This window comes from Hyla sarda, chromosome 1 (genome assembly GCF_029499605.1).
Source record: "Hyla sarda isolate aHylSar1 chromosome 1, aHylSar1.hap1, whole genome shotgun sequence".
NCBI classification, from domain to species: Eukaryota; Metazoa; Chordata; class Amphibia; order Anura; family Hylidae; genus Hyla; species Hyla sarda.
The window spans coordinates 503,625,732-503,646,448 of NC_079189.1; positions in this window are offsets into that span (position 1 = coordinate 503,625,732).

The following is a 20,717-nucleotide window of genomic DNA, read 5'->3' on the forward strand; positions in this document are numbered from 1 at the left end:
GAACAGCTTGACAACCAGATTGAACACGTGTGCCATGCAGGGGGCGCATGGCTCAGCCTTCCTTGTCGCAGCGCAGACAAGATGTTCTTCCCATTGTCAGTCACCATGGTTCCCATTTCCAGTTTTTCGTGGAGAAAGCCATGCTCCGATTTCTCTATGAATCACTTTTAGCAGTTCCTCCCCTGTGTGATTCCGTTCGCCAAGGCAAACCATGTGAAGAACAGTGTGACACTGCCGTGCCATGGTATGCTGAAGGGGCACTGAGACTTGTCTGTGCAGTGGATGCTGAGGAAACAGTGGAGGAGGAGGAGTACCACACTGTCACTGGACCACCGGACCGAGAGCGTGGAGGAGGAAGTGGCATGACCTGTCCCAGTTGGTGTTGTGACTGTGCAGGAACCCCATTCACCCAGTGAGCAGTAAAGGACGTGTATTTTCCTTAACCATAGTTACAGCTCCAGACATTGGTGCTGCCGTGCACTTTGGTACACACCGACAGGCTCAGGGACTTGACCACCTTCTCTTCCACAAAATTGTGCAGAGCTGGTACTGTCTTCTTCGCAAAGAAATGACGGCTTGGCACTCTCCACCTCGTCTCGGCATAAGCCACCAGTCCACCAATTGAAAATGGAAGGGCTGCAGCACCAGCAACTTGGACAGCAGCACTTTTAGCTTCTGCGCCGTTGGATGGGTGGCGCATGCTGTTGTCTCTTGGACATGGCTTCGCCGATGGATTGTTGGCAAAATGACTGACTAAACGTAGTAGGAGCAGGAGAATCTGGAGTGACAGAAGCAGGGTATGACACACAGCTCCCTTCGGCTGAGGTGGTGGAGACTTGGCTGGCTGAAAGAGAGAGCGGTGTGCCACTGGGCGATGCAGCAGGCTGGACCACTACATCGGAGCCACAGTTCTCCCAGGCCGCTTTATGGTGGTGCAGCATATGTTGACGCAGGGCCGTGGTGCCAACATTGGGACCCTGGCTACGCTTCACCTTCTACCGACACATCTTGCATGTGGCTATGTTAACCTCCTCCGGATGCTTGATGAAAAACTGCCACACCACCGAATAGCTAATTTTCCCACCAACAGTCCGCACTAATTGACTGCTACTGCCAGTGTCTCAAGGAATCCCTGTTCTACTCCCTCCCCTGAAGGTAGGCTGCCGCGAAGCAGGTGGTCTCCCCTGGGAACTTTTGGCTCTAGAATTTCCACTTTTACCACCATGCTGACTGCCAACCATGCTACCACCTTGTAGGCTCAGCTGCTGCCTCACGGCAACCTGCAACCCTCTTCTCCTCATGATGAAGCCCCTTCTGCACCCGACTCCCAATTGCACTCGGCTTCATTATCATCAACAAGTGTCTGCACGTCTCTGATGTCCTCCTCAGGTTCCTCAACAGTATCTGCTTCAGGCCCCCGAACGCTGTCAACTCCGCCTCCCATGTCACTCACCTCATCACTGCTTGCCCACCTAGCGGTGGAAGCAGCAGATTTCTCCTCCACTTCTTGGCTGGGCAGTAGCTGTTGACTTTCCTCTATTAGATCGTCCTCACTGAATAGTGGAGCTGAACCCTCAACATAAGATACTTCTTTAGGGGAGGGAACAGCATAGGACAGAGGCAATGGGAGGACAGGGACTGCTCCCAGGCCATGCCAACTGAGGGTTGTGTCTGAGGAACCCACAAACTGTTGACTGGGGGTATCAGATGTAACTTGTGATGAAGTGGATGACCGTGTTAACCAATTGATGACTGCAGATGGGTTGCTGGTCGAGACACGACCTCTAGCTGATACTGGGAGATCAGACCTCTCGCTGCGACTCCTGCTGCCACATGCCCCTAGTCTGTTGCGACCTCTGCCTGTGTCTGATGAATTTAGGCCACTGCCACTACTCTGTGCATGTCCTGGCACTTCTCTGCCTGACATACCTAGTGCGTATATGAGGGGAGTACAATACGCTTCACTACGCTTAAAACAGTGTTTGTCTAGAACAGCATCAGGTGTGTACTTTTGGCTGTCCTTTCACAGTATCTAGGCTCTTGACAGATTAACAGGAACAAAATAGTACACTACTTAGATGTAGGTAAGTGGCATACACTTATGAGGACAGAAAAATGTGCTACAGTATGCTTAAAGAAGTTGTAGAGTAAAACACCAGCCGGTGATTACTTTTGCCTGGACTTTCACAGTATCTAGGCCCTTGACAGATTAACAGGTACAAAATAGTGCACTACTTAGATGTAAGTATGTGGTATGCACTTATGAGGGCAAAACAATGCGCTACAGTACGCTTAAAAAACGTATTTGAGTACAACACCAGCCGGTGATTACTTTTGCCTGGACTTTCACAATATCTAGGCCCTTGACAGATTAAAAGGTACAAAATAGTACACTACTTAGATGTAGGTATGTGGTATGCACTTATGAGGGCAAAAAAATATGCTACAGTACGCTTAATGAAGTAGTGGAGTAAAACACCAGCCGGTGATTACTTTTGCCTGACCTTTCACAGTATCTAGGCCCTTGACAGATTACAAGTTGCACAATAGTACACTACTTAGATGTAGGTATGTGGTATGCACTTATGAGGGCAGAAACATGCGCTACAGTACACTTAAAAAATATTTGAGTACAACACCAGCCAGTGATTAGTTTTGCCTGGACTTTCATAGTTAGTGATGTCGCGAACATAAAATTTTCGGTTCGCGAACGAGAACTTCCGCAAATGTTCGCGAACCGACGAACCGGGCGAACCACCATTGACTTCAATGGGCAGGCGAATTTTAAAACCCACAGGGACTCTTTCTGGCCACAATAGTGATTTAAAAGTTGTTTCAAGGGGACTAATACCTGGACTGTGGCGTGCTGGAGGGAGATCCATGGCAAAACTCCCATGGAAAATCACATAGTTGATGCAGAGTCTGGTTTTAATCCATAAAGGGCATAAATCACCTATTATTCCTAAATTCTTTGGAATAACGTGCTTAAGCCCCCTTTAGGCAGCACATAGAGCCCCCCTTTAGGCATCACATAGTTAGATCCCCCCTTTAGGCAGCACATAGATTCCCCCATATTAGGCAGCACATAGTTAGAGCCCCCCTTTAGGCAGCACATAGGTAGAGCCTCCCTTTAGGCAGCACATAGAGCCCCCTTTAGGCAGCACATAGTTAGATCCCCCATTTAGGCATCACATAGTTAGATTCCCCCCTTTAGGCAGAACATAGATTCCCCCATGTTAGGCAGCACATAGTTAGAGCCCCCTTTTAGGCAGCACATAGAGCCCCCCTTTAGGCAGCACATAGATTCCCCCATATTAGGCAGCACATAGTTAGAGCCTCCCTTTATGCAGCACATAGAGCCCCCTTTAAGCAGCACATACTTAGATCCCCCCTTTAGGCAGCACATAGATTCCCCCATATTAGGCAGCACATAGTTAGAGCCCCCCTTTAGGCAGCACTGGTTTTATTTCACAGCCCAAAAAGTTTTTTTATTTTTTATTTTAACAACTGTCACACCAAATGTGATTTACACTAGTGTGACAATGAGCAAAAAAGGTTGCCAGCGGAGTTTCCCTTTCAAGCAGAGGTCCCCAACCAGGGTGCCTCCAGCTGTTGCAAGACACACGGACTAAACTTCTAGCCCTTTTAATACTGTAGTTAGTTGCTTGAAGGAACTTAAGTTTTACACTGGAGTACCACTTTTAACCAGCGGATCCCTCCCAACCAGGGTGCCTCCAGCTGTTGCAAGACACACAGACTGATATTTCAGCCCTAAAAAGGGCTTTTTTGGGTGCTGTCCTTAAAGCAGATGTTAGACTAGTGCTTTAGGAGTACAGTGGACCCTGAATACACCACCTAGCAGCAACCTAGCTATCGCTTTCCCTATACAGCAGGAGCAGCTTCTCTGTCCCTCCACTTTCTAAGCCTGCAGCATGCCGAATGAAGGTAAAATGGCATCCGTGCAGGAGGTAGGAGGGTCTGGAAGGGAGGGACTGCTGCTGATTGGCTGTAATGTGTCTGCTGATTCTGACTCACAGGGTCAAAGTTTACCTCAATGTTAAAGTATAGGGGGCGAATCGAACTTCACATATGTTCGCCCGGCGATGCGAATGCGAGCATGCTAAGTTCGCCAGGAACTGTTCCCCGGCAAACAATTCGCGGCATCTCTATTCACAGTATCTAATCCTTTCACAGATTAACAGGTACTAAATAGTACACTACTTAGATGTAGGCATGTGGTATGCACTTATGACGGTAGAAAAATGTGCTACAGTACACTTAAAGGGGTACTCCGGTGAAAAACTTTTTTTTTAAATCAACTGGTGCCAGAAAGTTAAACAGATTTGTAAATTACTTCTATTAAAAAATCTTAATCCTTCCTGTACTTATTAGCTACTGAATACTACAGCGGAAATTCTTTTCTTCTTGAAACACAGAACTGTCTGCTGACATCAAGAGCACAGTGCTCTCTGCTGACATCTCTGTCCATTTTATGAACTGTCCAGAACAGCATATGTTTTCTATGGGGATTTCCTTTTACCCTGGACAGTTCCTAAAAATGGACAGAGATGTCAGCAGAGAGCACTGTGCTCGTGATTGAGCAGACAGCTCTGTGTTTCAAACGGAAAAGAATTTCCACTGTAGTATTCAGCAGCTAATAAGTACAGGAAGGATTAAGATTTTTTAATAGAAGTAATTTACAAATCTATTTAACTTTCTGGCACTGGTTGATTAAAAATAAAAAAAAAGTATTTCACCGGTGTACCCCTTTAACCCCTTAAGGACGCAGGACGTAAATGTACGTCCTGGTGAGGTGGTACTTAACGCACCAGGACGTACATTTACGTCCTAAGCATAACCGCGGGCATCGGAGCGATGCCCGTGTCATGCGCGGCTGATCCCAGCTGCTGATCGCAGCCAGGGACCCGCCGGCAATGGCCGACGCCCGCGATCTCGCGGGCGTCCGCCATTAACCCCTCAGGTGCCGGGATCAATACAGATCCCGGCATCTGCGGCAGTTCGCGATTTAAATGAACGATCGGATCGCCCGCAGCGCTGCTGCGGGGATCCGATCATTCATAACGCCGCACGGAGGTCCCCTCTCCTTCCTCCGTGTGGCTCCCGGCGTCTCCTGCTCTGGTCTGTGATCGAGCAGACCAGAGCAGGAGATGACCGATAATACTGATCTGTTCTATGTCCTATACATAGAACAGATCAGTATTAGCAATCATGGTATTGCTATGAATAGTCCCCTATGGGGACTATTCAAGTGTAAAAAAAAATTTAAAAAAAATGTAAAAGTAACAGTAAAAAAAAAGTGAAAAATCCCCTCCCCCAATAAAAAAGAAAAACGTCAGTTTTTTCCTATTTTACCCCCAAAAAGCGTAAAAAACATTTTTTATAGACATATTTGGTATCGCCGCGTGCGTAAATGTCCGAACTATTAAAATAAAATGTTAATGATCCCGTACGGTGAACGGCGTGAACGAAAAAAAATAAAAAAAGTCCAAAATTCCTACTTTTTTAATACATTTTATTTAAAAAAAAATTATAAAAAATGGATTAAAAGTTTTTTATATGCAAATGTGGTATCAAAAAAAAGTACAGATCATGGCGCAAAAAATGAGCCCCCATACCGCCACTTATACGGAAAAATAAAAAAGTTAGAGGTCATCAAAATAAAGGGATTATAAACGTACTAATTTGGTTAAAAAGTTTGTGATTTTTTTTAAGTGCAACAATAATATAAAAGTATGTAATAATGGGTATCATTTTAATTGTATTGACCCTCAGAATAAAGAACACACGTCATTTTTACCATAAATTGTACGGTGTGAAAACAAAACCTTCCAAAATCAGCAAAATTGCGTTTTTCGTTTTAATTTCCCCACAAAAATAGTGTTTTTTGGTTGCGCCATACATTTTATGATATAATGAGTGATGTCATTACAAAGGACAACTTGTCGCGCAAAAAACAAGCCCTCATACTAGTCTGTGGATGAAAATATAAAAGAGTTATGATTTTTAGAAGGCGAGGAGGAAAAAATGAAAACGTAAAAATTAAATTGTCTGAGTCCTTAAGGCCAAAATGGTCTGAGTCCTTAAGGGGTTAAAGAAGTAGTGGAGTAAAACACCAGCTGGTGATTATTTTTGCCTGGCCTTTCACAGTATCTAGGCCTTTGACAGATTAAAAGTTGCACAATAGTACACTACTTAGATGTAGGTATGTGGTATGCATTTATGAGGGCAGAAAAATGCGCTACAGTACGCTTAAAAAATATGTGAGTACAACACCAGCCGGTGATTACTTTTTCTTCGACTTTCACAGTATCTAGACCCTTCACAAATTACCAGGTACTAAACAGTACACTACTTAGAAGTAGGTATGTGGTATGCACTTAGGAGGGCAGAAAAATTTGCTACAGTACGCTTAAAAAAGTATTTGAGTACAACACCAGTTGGTGATTACTATTGCCTGGCCTTTCACAGTATCTAGGCCCTTGAGAGATTAAAAGGTACAAAATAGTACACTACTTAGATGTAGGTATGTGGTATGCACTAATGAGGGCAGAAAAATGCTCTACAGTACGCTTAAAAAATGTATTGGAGTAAAACCTTAACCGGTGATTATTTTTGCCTGGCCTTTCACAGTATCTAGGCCCTTGACAGATTAACAGGTACAAAATAGTACACTACTTAGATGTACATATGCTGTATGCACTTACAAGGGCTGCAGCACACAGTTGCTGTGTACTAAACCCAAAATTGCACTCTCACACAGACTGTTAGGAATGGACTGCTGGGTATTATACCGTCTACAGACTAGTATAACCAGCAGAACATTTGTTGTGGAACAAAGACTCTCCCATTGTGCTTCCATGGATACTGCAAAACATAATTAAGATGCTGGTCCCCAGTTTCAGAAATTCCTTGCATTAGGGTCACTTTCAGGACTCCTGGTATCACCTCCAGGCTGTGCCATTCAGCCACTAAATGGTATCCTCATACTCCAGCCACCTCCAGGCTGTGCCATTCAGACACTATATGGTCTCCTTCAGCCACCCCCAGGCTGTGGCATTCAGCCACTATATTGTCTCCTCATGCTTCAGCCACCTCCAGGCTGTGCCATTCAGACACTATATGGTCTTCCTATGCTGCCACAAACTCCAGGCAGTCATTCGGCCACTATATGGTCTCCTCATGCTGATCCATCTCTGGTACACACTGATACACATCTCCTCACATCTCCAGGCTATGTCATTGTGCTGCCATGTGACATGTGACTCCTTGTTAGATTTCGTCCTTTGTACCCACACGCCGTGGGCCGGGACACTAAAACTTGGGAGTTAAAAGTTCAATTTCAAAATCCTACATTTCTATTTAAAATTCTTACATTTCAATGGTCTCCTCATGCTTTTGACAACTCCAGACTGTGCCATTCAGACACTATATGGTCTCCTCATGTTTCAGCAACCTCCAGGCTGTGTCATTCATCCACTATATGATACCCATATATTGACTGTGTATTGTAGGAAACATGTGGCTATCCTTGAGTTACTCTCCCAGCATGATTGCCATGTTGATACCAGACCAGTAATAAAAGGAATATTGCCAAGGACTAGCAGAAACAGGGAACTGTGGATACTGACCACAGTACTGTTGGAATTGACTGACTATCCCAGGTGGTAGACTTACCAGGTGGCACTGGCTATCCTAAATCTTCAATTTAAATTTCAAAATTCGTCTTTTAATCTTAGGGATTGTGAAGCCCTAGGGTCTCTTCATGCTGCTGCCATTTCCAGGCTGTGCCATTCAGCCACTATATGTTCTCCTCATGCTTTAGCCAACTCCAGGCTGTGTCATTCAGCCAATATATGGTTTATTGATGCGTCTGGGCCTGGGTCTGGAGCTAAAAAAATTAGCTGCTGCCAGCGCCAGGATGTGTCATTCAGCCACTATATGGTCTCCTCATGCTGCCAACACCTTCACACTGTGTCATTCAGCCACTATATGGATTCCTCATGCTGCCATCACCTCCACGCTGTGTCATTTAGCCACTATATGATCTCCTCATGCTGCCAGTACCTCTACGCTGTGTCATTCAGCCACTATATGGTCTCCTCATACTGATGCCACCTCCAGGCTTTGTCATTGTGCCGCTCTGCGGCAGTGATTCTAAAAGCGATGCCTGTTATCTGCATGTCATACTGAATAACAATATTATTTCACTACCCCGGCACACTCCATATGCGTTTTAGAACACATAAAAGTGTTCTATACCCCTATTGAGGCTTTCTGTAGGCCAGAAATAGCCGCTTTTAATATAGATTAGTCGCAAATGAATTCGGATAGAACCAAATTCGGCGAATCGGCCAAATTGAATTTTTCAAAAGTTTGCTCATCTCTAAATATTGGGCTTAAAAAAGGTATAACCACGTCTGCACTGGTAGGTTCTGATTAAAGTGGAATTCCTGGGTGGGCAGCCTTAAAAAAGGGACATTTAACTTGTGTAACACATTTTTGGTGAATATTTTATTGGGGGGCCAGTAGTAAGCCACCTGTACAGAGAGGGAAGATTTTGTGTAGTTATTGCTGGACGAGCAGGATTAACTTTGTATTTGTTTATTCCTAAGTGTGAAGGCTGTATTCATTTTCTTACTGAAAAATAAAAACAGATTAGATAATATGGGGAGTGAAATAAAACTTAACTTTTACTCAATTTGCACATAAAACATATACAGATAGTGAGTGTTTTATTGGTGATGTATTACCATCCAAAAAGACGCATAGTAGAGTTAGACAAGCTGTTAAACTTATTGCTGTATTTTCTCATTATTACAAATACATAGATAGAGTCACTATCCCAGTATAACACGTCTCCAAAATTGCCCAACGTGTTTCAGACATTGGTAGAGTGTCCTCCTCAGGGGCACAAAAGAAGACAGTGACCTAGAAAGATAACAAATGCGCTATTGCATATATTTGTTTTGCGTCAACCAGAGTCGCTGATACAGTAGCGGCTCTAAATGAGAAATCATGTGCTCAGTGGGTATTATAGCACAACAATATTTACCATAGTCATAGTGAGCAGAGATAACCTTTTGTTCCAGTCTGTTGACCCAGCAAATAAACACATAATCTACAATAAGGCTCACTTCAATTCCCAGGATTCCTGTGGAGAGAAAGTTCCTACTCACTGTTATGGCGTATTGCGTCCACGCTCCTGTATGTGTGAACCCTCTGTGGTGGGGAATCGTGCAGTCGAGGCTAGACGGCCTCTGAGCTCCTAACCGCTTCTGGAGCGTTGGGCCTAACTCTGCAGTGACGTGTCTCCCACCTGATGCCAGTGTGGGAGACACGTCAATCGCTCACTGAGATCACACAGCAAGGGTACTAAGTCCATGTTAACCCACACGCTGCCGAAGTAGGCCTGGGTTAATGCTGCCCTGCAGGGCTGCCTGTATATTCACTACATATCACTACATATTGAGGCAACTCTAAGAGTACACATATATATTAAGTATAGAAGCCCCAAATAATTATGCTTAGATGTACATGGCTATTCTCGCATATTGATGTATGCAGTATAAAAGATGAATATAATAATAATAGGAATAATAGAGACACAGTAAAAGCCAGGCATATAATTGACACACATGCAGGAGAAATGAAACATCTGAGCTTTTTTGGCATTGAGAAGATTAATCCATCGTCTGGGGGGGGGGGTGATCGTAACATCATATTGTTACGAGAGACACGGTGGATATATACACTTGATACTGTCATACCCAGAGGCCTCAATGAACAACTGATCTTTACAAGCTATATTTAGGGTGGCCGACAGAGGGGACCCTGAGGGGTGATCTATAGGTAGTCAGAGGGGGCTGTAGCCAGCTCAAGAGATAGTGCACCCCTTCTAGATTAGGGTCTTCTAGGGAATACTAGGCTAGGCTCCTGGGTGGGACCGCCCTTTTTAGGGCGGTTACTCCGCCTAGGCATAAGGACTAGAATAGTGCCAGCCTAGGTTATATTAGGTCCCCTAGGCCCCTGTCAATTACCCCTCATTTATCAATGGATAGATGTCCCACATCCCCGTGTCGGCCGCTTTATTATTTATAGATGATGAATCACCTATAAGCACAAGCTGGTATCATATCTCCTTCCCTCCCTCTCACCTAATTTTAATCTCCCGTCTGTGCCACCTTAGTCATACTCCCTCAGAGTCAATTGCATTTAATGTCTGAAGTTGAGATTATTACTTAGGTCATCTTTTACATATAAGAGAGCGAGTGGGGGCACTCATGGGATCGGTACTTTATGATGTCTATTAATTGGCTGAAACGCTTAGGTTCAATAAACCTTCGTATATGGCATTCCAGGTATCCTTATTCTTCGACCACCTGCGGGGTGCACATTAGAAAGGCTGCAGTATCAAGAATGATATAAAAAAGAAAGGCAATATGCACTCACCGCTAGGCTATGGTCATCAGTCCATGGAGTCCGTGGACACAGGTAAAGTCGGCGTCTTCTAGGAGAGCTCGGAGACTACACCGGTAATTTCACGGAATTAACCCACTTCATGCGGCCTCAGGCCGGATGAAGTGGGTTAATCCCGCGAAACTACCGGTGTAGCCTCCGAGCGCTCCTAGAAGACACAGACTTTACCAGTGTCCCCGGACTCCATGGACTGATGACCATAGCCTAGCGGCGAGTGCATATTGCCTTTCTTTTTTAGATCATTTATCATCTTTTATACTGCATATATCAATATGCGAGAATAGCCATGTACATCTAAGCATAATTATTTGGGGCTTCTATACTTAACCCCTTGGGGACGGAGCCCATTATGACCCTAAGGACGGGAGCATTTTTTGCAAATCTGACCACTGTTACTTTAAACATTAATAACTCTGGGATGCTTTTACTTATAAATTTGATTCCGAGATTGTTTTTTCATGACATATTCTACTTTATGTTAGTGGTACATTTTCGGCGATACTTGCATCCTTTCTAGGTGAAAAATGCAAAAATTTCATGAAAAATTAGAAAATTTTGCATTTTTCTAACTTTGAAGCTCTCTACTTATAAGGAATATGGATATTCCAAATAAATTATGTATTGATTCACATATACAATTTGTCTACTTTATGTTTGCATCATAAAATTGACGAGTTTTTACTTTTGGAAGACATCAGGGGGCTTCAAAGTTCAGCAGCAATTTTCCAATTTTTCGCAAAATTTTCAAAATCGGAATTTTTCAGGGACCAGTTCAGGTTTGAAGTGGATTTGAAGGGTCTTCTGGTTAGAAATACCCGATAAATGACCCCATTATAAAAACTGCACCCCTCAAAGTATTCAAAATGACAATCAGTAAGTGTGTTAACCCTTTAGGTGTTTCACAGGAATAGCAGCAAAGTGAAGGAGAAAATTCAAAATCTTCATTTTTTACACTGGCATGTTCTTGTGGGCCCAGTTTTTGAATTTTTACAAAGGGTAAAAGGAAAAAAATCCTCTCAAAATTTGTAACCCAATTTCTCTCGAGTAAGGAAATACCTCATATGTGTATGTCAAGTGTTCGGCGGGTGCACTAGAGGGCTCAGAAGCGAAGGAGCATCAATGGGATTTAGGAGAGTGAGTTTTTCTGAAATGGTTTTTGGGGGGCATGTCCCATTTAGGAAGCCCCTATGGTGCCAGGACAGCAAAAAAAACCACATCGCACACTATTAGAGAAACAACACCCCTCAAGGAACGTAACAAGGGGTACGGTGAGCCTTAACACCCCACAGGTGTTTGACAACTTTTTGTTAAAGTAGGATGTGTAAATGAAAAAAAAATATTTTTCCACTAAAATGCTGGCTTTTCCCCAAATTTTACTTTTTTACAAAGGGTAATAGGAGAAAATGCCCCCCAAAATTTGTAACCCCATTTCTTCTGAGTATGGAAATACCCCATATGTGGACGTCAAGTGCACTGCGAGCGAACTACAATGCTCAGAAGAGAAGGAGCGCCATTGAGCTTTTAGAGAGATAATTTGTTTGGAATGGAAGTCGGGGGCCATGTGCATTTACAAAGCCCCCCGTGATGCCAGAACAGTGGACCCCCCCACATGTGACCCCATTTTGGAAACTACACCCCTCACGGAATGTAATAAGGGGTGCAGTGAGCATTTACACCCCACTGGCGTTTGACAGATCTTTGGAACAGTGGGCTGTGCAAACAAAAAAATTACATTTTTCATTTTCACGTACCACTGTTCCAAAAATCTGTCAGACCCCTGTGGGGCGTAAATGCTCACTGTACCCCTTATTACATTCCGTGAGGGGTGTAGTTTCCAAAATGGGGTCACATGTGGGTATTTATTATTTTGCATTTCTGTCAGAACCGCTGTAAAATCAGCCACCCCTGTGCAAATCACCAATTTCGGCCTCAAATGTACATAGTGCACTCTCACTTCTGAGCCTTGTTATGCGCCCGCAGAGCATTTTGCGCCCACATATGGGGTATTTCCGTACTCAGGAGAAATTGCGTTACAAATTATTATTATTTTTTTTCCTTTTACCTCTTGTGAAAATAAAAAGTAAAGGGCAACACCAGCATGTTAGTGTAAAATTTTTTTTTTTTTACACTAACAGGCTGGTGTAGACCCCAACTTTTCCTTTTCATAAGGGGTAAAAGGAGAAAAAGCCCCCCAAAATTTGTAGTGCAATTTCTCCCGAGTACGGAAATACCCCATATGTGGCCCTAAACTGTTTCCTTGAAATACGACAGGGCTCCAAAGTGAGAGAGCACATGCGCATTTGAGGACTAAATTAGGGATTGCAAAGGGGTGGACATAGGGGTATTCTACGCCAGTGATTCCCAAACAGGGTGCCTCCAGCTGTTGCTAAACTCCCAGCATGCCTGGACAATCAGTGGCTGTCCGGAAATGCTGGGAGTTGTTGTTTTGCAACAGCTGGAGGCTCCGTTTTGGAAACACTGCTGTACAATACGTTTTTTATTTTTATTGGGGGGGACAGTGTAAGGGGGTGTATATGTAGTGTTTTACTCTTTATTAGGTGGTAGTGTAGTGTTTTTAGGGTACATTCACACTGGCGGGTTACGGTAAGTTTCCCGCTAGGAATTTGCGCTGCGGCAAAAAATTTGCCGCAGCTCATTCTTGAAGCAGGAAACTTGCTGTAAACCCGCCCGTGTGAATGTACCCTGTACGTTCACATGGGGGGGGACCTCCAGCTGTTTCAAAACTACAACTCCCAGCATGCACGGTCTGTCAGTACATGCTGGGAGTTGTAGTTTTGAAACAGCTGGAGGCACACTGGTTGGAAAATACTGAGTTGGGTTCTGTTACCTAACTCAGTATTTTCCAACCAGTGTGCCTCCAGCTGTTGCAAAACTACAATTCCCAGCATGTCTGATCAGAAGGGCATGCTGGGAGATGTAGTTATGCAACAGCTGGAGGTACGCAACTACAACTCCCAGCATGCCAAGACAGCTGTTTGCTGTGTGGGCATGCTGGAATTTGTAGTTTTGCAACATCTGGAGTGCTACAATTTAGAGACCACTGAACAGTGATCTCCAAACTGTGGACCTCCAGATGTTGCAAAACTACAACTCCCAGCATGCCCAGACAGCAAACAGCTGTGTGGGCATGCTGGGAGTTGTAGTTTTGCAAGATCTAGAGGGCAGTATAGAGATCACTGTGCAGTGATCTCTAAACTGCAGACCTCCAGCTGTTGCAAAACTACAAATTCCAGCATGCCCACACAGCAAACAGCTGTCTGGGCATGCTGGGAGTTGTAGTTTTGCAACATCTGGAGGGCTACAGTCTAGAGACCACTATAGTGGTCTCAGACTGTAGCCCTCTAGATGTTGCTATGCAACTACTCACCGGCTTCCGTCGCATCCGGGAGCCGTCCTCTTCTGCCGCACGCCGCCGCAGATCTCCGTCGCCGCCGCCGATCCCCGATGCTCCGCTGCCTCCGGAGGGGTAAGTGGACTCCGGCGCCGCTCCTCTTCGTTTTCCCCGTTCTGCCCCGCCTATTGTGGGTGGGCAGGACGGGGAAAACGAAAGTAAACCCCTCCGCCCCAGATCTGCTATTGGTGGTCGCATCTAGACCACCAATAGCAGAGATAGGAGGGGTGGCAACTCTACCACCTCACTCCTATCGCTTTAGGGGATCGTGGGTGTCTTAGACACCCGCGATCCCCCTTCTATTCCGGGTCACAGGGTTACCATAGACCCGTAATGACCCGGAATCGGCGCAAATCGCAAGTGTGAATTCACTTGCGATTTGCGCCGATCGCCGACATGGGGGGGTCTAATGACCCCCCTGGGCATTTGCACGGGGTGCCTGCTGATAGATATCAGCAGTCACCCCGGCCCGGTCCCCGCCCGGCGCGCGGCGGGGGCCGAAATTCCCACGGGCGTATGGATACGCCCTTCGTCCTTAAGTACCAGGACGCAAGGGCGTATGCATACGCCCTTTGTCCCCAACAGGTTAATATACATGTGTGCTCTGAGACTTGCCTCCAAGCCCTGATATGCAGTGAATATACAGGCAGCCCTGTGGGGCAGCATTAAAGGGGTTATCCAGGAAAAAAACTTTTTTTTATATATCAAATGGCTCCAGAAAGTTAAGCAGATTTGTAAATTACTTCTATTAAAAAATCTTAATCCTTTCAGTACTTATGAGCTGATGAAGTTGAGTTGTTCTTTTCTGTCTAAGTGCTCTCTGATGACACGTTTCTCGGGAACCGCCCAGTTTAGAAGCAAATCCTCTTCTACTCTGTGTAGTTCCCGAGACAAGCAGAGATGTCAGCAGAGAGCACTGTTGCCAGACAGAAAACAACAACTCAACTTCAGCAGCTGATAATTATTGAAAGGGTTAAGATCTTTTAATAGAAGTAATTTACAAATCTGTTTAACTTTCTGAAGCCAGTTGATATAAAAAAAAATGCCTATTTTGGCAGCATGTGGGTTAACATGGACTTAGTACACTAGCTGTGTGATCTCAGTGAGCGATTGACATGTCTCCTGCTCTGGCGTCAGCTGGGAGACACGTCACTGCTGAGTTTCGGTTATGAGCTCAGATGCCGTTTAGGCTCACATGTGCGCTCAGCAGTCGGCATGACTGCACGGCTCCCCGCCACAGCGGGTTCGCACATACAGGAGCGCTGCCGCAATACGCCATAACAGTGAATAGGAACTTTCTCTTCTCTCCACAGGAATCCTGGGAATTGAAGTGAGCCTTATTGTAGATGATGTGTTTATTTGCTGGGTCAACAGACTGGACCAAAAGGCAATCTCTGCTCACTATGACTATGCTAAATGCTGTTGTGCTATAATACCCACTGAGCACATGATTTCTCATTTAGAGCCGCTACTGAATCAGCGACTCTGGTTGACGCAAAATAAATATATGCAATAGTGCATTTGTTATCTTTCTAGGTCACTGTCTCCTTTTGTGCCCCTGAAGAGGACACCCTACCAATGTCTGAAATGCGTCGGGAAATTTTGGAGATGCATTATACTGGGATAGTGACTCTATCTATGTATTTGTACTAATGAGGAAATATAGCAATAAGTTTAACAGCTTGTCTAACTCTACTATGTGTCTTTTTGGATGGTAATACATCACCTGTAGAACACTCCCTATCTGTATATGTTTTAGGTGCAAATTAAGTAAAAGTTAAGTTTTATATCACTTCCCATATTATCTGTACTTCTGGATTGAGATAATTGCCTATGATAGGTGATTAGATACCTTACTTTATCTATTCTTATTTTATTTTGAAAAATAAAACTAGAACAAGCCCTGTTTAAATGTTACTTTGTGTCCCAATCTCTGACTGCAACTTTTCCACTATTGGACTGGTTCTTAAACTCCCCTAGAGGTAATATCCCATGTAAGGCATTAATAAATAATGTCATTATTAAACTCATGTCAATGTAACAGCAGGATGCCTAGTAGTCATGCTGTTCTCCAAGATAGTTAGGAATAACTACAGGATTTACTTTGTATTTGTTTATGCCTGAGTATAAAGGCAGCATTTGTTTTGTTACTGAAAAATAAAAACAGGACAAGCCATGTTTTAATGTTACTTTAGTGTCCCTGTCTCTGACTGCAATTGTGTTGCTTTTGGACTAGTTCTACAAAGCGAAGCTCCCACAGTAGTAATATCCCATGTAAGGCATTAATAAATAATGTCATTATTAAACTCATGTCGATGTAACAGCAGGATGCCTAGTAGTCTTGCTGTTCTCCAGGATAGATAGGCATGTTGTCATGCCGCATGAGAATGACTTGTTCCTGCTATTGTTCATCATATTGTGTCAATCACGTGTCTAGGCTTTGTATACTGACATTTTCTTTTTCTTCCAGCTGTTCAGTTAGTAGTCTAATAACTCTGGATTTAGGCGTACAAAACAATTACGTATGGCTCCTTCTTTTATTCCTCTTATTCAAAACTGAATGCTGTGATTCAAATTGAATACTCAGAGACTGCTGGAGATTATTAATCTTCACTCATTACAGGATCTCACTTGTGAATTTTCCTCATGAGCAAATTTCAATTTTTAGTCTTCCTGGCAATTTCTTTGTTTTTACCTGACTTGTACATGCTCTCGGTTATAGAATACTGTATGTAATAATAAAAAGATACTTCATCCAGCCACTAATTTGCCGGTTGGCTTCGTAGAGGATTTTCAAAGCAACATATTCTAATCATCCACAAAAAGAAACTTTTAATGACAGTCCTCATCATTTAGTTGATTGGTGCTCTTGTCTGTATTTTTAACCCCATTTTCACTAGTCTGGATTAATTGTTTTGATGAGTATGCCACTTTGTTTTTTCATGGCACTTTTATCAGGCTTGTAAAGAAACAGGTATATATCTCATGCAAAGTGTAGGGTCAGCTCACCGCCTCACGATGCCTTGGTTGTTGATAGCAGAGCACTTATATCTGGATTGGAAGCTCGGAGGAAAAGATGCTTGGTTGTGTCCCAGCGTGGACAGTCCAGAAAAATACAATGGATGGTTCCAGCTCTCATAAAAAAATGAATTTTTATTTCCCAAAAATTAAAATCACTAAAGGGACCATACCAAAAGAACAACATATAGAAACAGCACACATAACACCATGGTTTCTGTATGTTTTATCTTTTGATATGGTCCATTTTGATTTTAATGTTTGAGAAATATGGAACCATCCATTGTATTTTTCTAGTAAAGATGATTTTGTTGCATGTTTTGAAAGTCTTTTTGTGATATGTAGATAACTTTCAACATGCGTTTCATGTGTTATTTAAAACCTGCAGAGAAGCCTTTGGTTAAAAAAAAAAAAAAAAAAAAAAGCATACAGCATGCCATGTTTTGAAAAAACTGCTAAGGACCTATAAAATGCTTCAAAAGTGCAAATTAATTCCAGAAACAAAAAAGCATTGTCTCACTTACAAAAAATGTCTATTTTTTAACCTAGGCACAACTAAACAGTCTAGGAATGTGCCAGATGTATCACAGTGGCTTAGACTGTTTGATAAATCTGACACATTCTGAGATAGTCTTGTAATGACCATTTTGTGTCTTTGTGTTTTTCTGTTCTTGGAGTCCGTTCAGACTCTAGGTTTTGTCTGAGCAGTTTGCTATTCTCCCTGGCCGGGGAATAGTTAATGCTCTGAGCCAATTGCAACTCGTGTGTAGCTATTTAAACCCAAGCCTTGCTGTACTATGATAGCTGTTTATTTGGGGATTTGTGCAATTCTGACCATGTCTTCTTAATCATGCACCTTGTATTTATATTGAGAGTTTTTAACCATGGTTATTAGTCCTGTTTATTATTGATTTTAGTCTGTGGTACATCTGTCGGTTTTTAGGATTGTATGTCTGTTCTGCTTGTACATTATTTCTTAGTCTCTGTTCACACTGTGAGAATCCTGATCAGCGTCCCTTCACGTTGTGAAGTTTGGTTTTCAATATATCCTGTCTTGTATCCTGAAATATATCCTGTCTTGTGTCCTGACTAGAGATGACAGTTCCCGGCAAATTTCGCATGTTCGCGTTCCCATCGCCGGGCGAACATATGTGAAGTTCGATCCGCCCCCTTCAAGCAACTAACTACTACAGTATTCAAAGGGTTGAAAGATATCAGTCCGTGTGTTTTGCAACAGCTGTAGGCACCCTGGTTGGGGACCACTGCTTAAAAGGGGAACTCCGCTGGCAAGCTTTTTTTCTTTAAAGCAACTAACTACTACAGTATTCAAAGGGCTGAAAGATATCAGTCCGTTAGTCTTGCAACAGCTGGAGGCACCCTGGTTGGGGACCACTGCATAAAAGGGCAACTCCGCTGGCAAGTTTTTTTGCTCATTGTCACACTAGTGCAAATCACGTTAAGTGTGACAGTTATGCAAATTTTAAAAAAATTACCTTTTTTGGCTGTTAAATAAAATCAGCCGTCACTGTTAGTTCACGCCACAGTTGCCCTTTTTCCTGCCTGCAGGTCAAATTGTGTCGCCCTAATGCAAATCACATTAGGTGTGACAGCTGTGCAAATAAAAAATAAAAAAACTTTTTTGTCTGTTAAATAAAATCAGTTGTCACTGTAAGTTCACGTCACAGTTGCCATTTTTCCTGCCCGCAGGGCAAATTGTGTCACCCTAGTGCAAATCACATTAGGTGTAACAGTTGTGCAAATTAAAAAAAAATACCTTTTTTGGCTGTTAAATAAAATCAGTCGTCACTGTTAGTTCACGTCACAGTTGACATTTTTCTTGCCTGCAGGGCAAATTGTGTCACCCTAGTGCAAATCACATTAGGTGTGACAGTTGTGCAAATTAAAAAAAATACCTTTTTTGGCTGTTAAATAAAATCAGTCGTCACTGTTAGTTCACGTCACAGTTGCCATTTTTCCTGCCTGCAGGGCAAATTGTGTCACCCTAGTGCAAATCACTAGAGATGAGCGAACTTTTCAAAAATTCGACTTGGCCGATTCGCCGAATTTTCTGAAAAAGTTTGTTTCGATCTGAATTTTTTTTAGCTGCAAATCTATATTAAAAAAGGCTTTTTCTAGCCTACATACAGCCTCTATAGGGGTATAGAACACTTTGCTGTGTTCTAAAACGCATATGGAGTGTGCTGGGGTAGTGAAATAATACTGTTATTCAGAATAACATGCAGATTACCGGCATCGCTTTTAGAATCACTGCCGCACAGCAGCACAATGACAGAACCTGGTGGTGGCATCAGTGTCAGGAGACCATATAGTGACTGAATGACAGCGTGGAGGTGTTGGCAGCATGAGGAGACCATTTAGTGGCTCAATGACACAGAATGGAGGTGTTGGCCGCATGAGGACACCATATAGTGGCTGAATGGCACAGTGTGGAGGTGTTGGCAGCATGAGGACACCATATAGTAGCTGAATGACACAGCTTGGATGAGGCTGAAGCATGAGGACACCATATAGTGGCTCAGTGACACAGAATGGAGGTGTTGGCAGCATGAGGACACCATATAGTGGCTGAATGGCACAGTGTGGAGGTGTTGGCAGCATGAGGACACCATATAGTGGCTGAATGACACAGCTTCGATGAGGCTGAAGCATGAGGACACCATATAGTGGCTGAATGGCACAGTGTGGAGGTGTTGGCAGCATGAGGACACCATATAGTGGCTGAATAACACAGCTTGGATGAAGCTGAAGCATGAGGACACCATATAGTGGCAGAATGACACAGCATGGAGGTGTTGTCAGCATGAGGAGACCATATAGTGGCTTAATGACACAGCATGGACATGTTGGCAGCATGAGGACACCATATAATGGCTGAATGATACAGCATGGTCATGATGTAAGTATGAGGACACCATATAGTGGCTGAATGACACAGCTTGGATGAGGCTGAAGCATAAGGACACCATATAGTGGCTGAATGACACAGTATGGAGGTGTTGGCAGCATGAGGACACCATATAGTGGCTGAATGGCACAGTGTGGAGGTGTTGGCAGCATGAGGACACCATAAAGTGGCTGAATGACACAGCTTGGATGAGGCTGAAGCATGAGGACACCATATAGTGGCTGAATGACACAGTATGGAGGTGTTGGCAGCATGATGACACCATATAGTGGCTGAATGGCACAGTGTGGAGGTGTTGGCAGCATGAGGACACCATATATTGGCTGAATGACACAGCATGGAGGTGTTGTCAGCATGAGGAGACCATATAGTGGCTGAATGACACAGCATGGACATGTTGGCAGCATGAGGACACCATATAGTGTCTGAATGACACAGCATGGACATGTTGTCAGCATGAGGACACCATACAGTGGCTCAATGACACAGCTTGGATGAGGCTGAAGCATGAGGACACCATATAGTGGCTGAATGACACAGCATGGAGGTGTTGGCAGCATGAGGAGACCATATAGTGGATGAATGGCACAGCCCGGAGTTGCCAGCAGCATGAGTAGGCACTAGGCCTTCACAATCCCTAAGATTAAAAGATGAATTAAGAAATTTAAACCGAAGATTTTGGATAGCGGGTGCTACCTATGAGAAAATTTGAAATTACCAGACCCAGGCCCCACAGCGTCAGAGTGTAGCAGGAAGTAGCATTAGGTACACACCAGGGCTTCAGAATCCCAAAGAAAAAACAACCATTTTTAAAATAATTTTAAGAATATTTAGGACAGCGGGTGCTACCTATATGTTGCATGA